This window comes from Microtus ochrogaster, chromosome 16 (genome assembly GCF_000317375.1).
Source record: "Microtus ochrogaster isolate Prairie Vole_2 chromosome 16, MicOch1.0, whole genome shotgun sequence".
NCBI lineage: Eukaryota > Metazoa > Chordata > Mammalia > Rodentia > Cricetidae > Microtus > Microtus ochrogaster.
The window spans coordinates 33,398,021-33,399,284 of record NC_022018.1 but is presented as its reverse complement, the minus strand read 5'-3'; positions in this window follow the sequence as shown (position 1 = coordinate 33,399,284).

Below are 1,264 nucleotides of genomic sequence, written 5' to 3'. Positions count from 1 at the left end.
AGTCAGGGTTCCCTGCCCTGTGGTAAGTCCTAGGTCCTCCCCCCTCCGTCCACATCTAGGAAGGTGAACATCCAAACTGGCCAGGCTCCCACAAAGCCAGCACATCACGCAGGATCAAAACCCCGTGCCATTGTCCCTAGCCTCCCATCAGTCCCCACCGTTCGCCATGCTCAGAGAGACCAGCTACATCCCACGCCTCTTCCTTCACAGTCCAGCTGGCCTTGGTGAGCTCCCAATAGATCAGCTCCACTGTCTCAATGGGTGGGTGCACCCCTCGTAGTCCCGACTTCGTTGCCCACGTTCTCCCTCCTTCTGCTCCCCATTGGGACCTCGAGAGCTCAGTCCAGTGCTCCAGCGTGGGTCCCTGTCTCCATCGCCATCCACCACCAGATGAAGGTTCTATGATGATATGCAAGATATTCGCCAGTATTGCTATAGGACAGGGTCATCTCAGGTTCCCCATCCTCAGCCGTCCAAGGAACCAACCGGGGACCTCAGCTTGGGCTCCTGGGAGCCACTCCAGGTTCAAGTCTCCCGCCAACCCCAAGGTGGCTCCCCTAACCAAGAACCGTGCCTCCATGCTCCCCCATCCAACCCTCCTTTATCCCAATCCTCCTTTTTCCCCAAGTTTCCCCCATCCTCCCCTTCTGCCTCATCTCTCCCCATCTACCCTTAACCCCCTCCCACCCCACCCCCAAGATCCCAACCTTCTCCCAGGCAATCCTGTCCACTTCCCATAGCCAAGAGGATAACCATGAGTCTCTCCTTTGGTTCACCCCCCTACCTAGCTTCTTTAGGATCACCAATTGCAGACTCCGTGACCCTTATCTATGGCTAGAAACCAATTATGAGTGAGTTCATCCCATATTCATCTTTTTGGGTCTGGGTCACCACTCAAAATAGTGTTTTCTATTTCCATCCATTTGCATGCAAAATTCGAGAAGTCATGGTTTTTTACCGCAGCGTAGTACTCCAATGTGTAGATGTTCCACACTTTCTTCATCCATTCTTCCACTGAAGGGCATCCAGGCTGTTTCCAGGTTCTGGCTATTACAAACAATACTGCCATGAACCTGGTTGAACAAATGCTCTTGTCATATGATGGGGCATCTCCTGGGCACATTCCCAGGAGTGGTATTGCTGGGTCCAGGGGTAGGTTGATCTCGAATTTCCTGAGAAACCGAAACACTGATTTCCAAAGTGGCCGCACTAGACTGCACTCCCACCAGCAATGGACGAGGGTACCCCTTCCTCCACAGCCTCT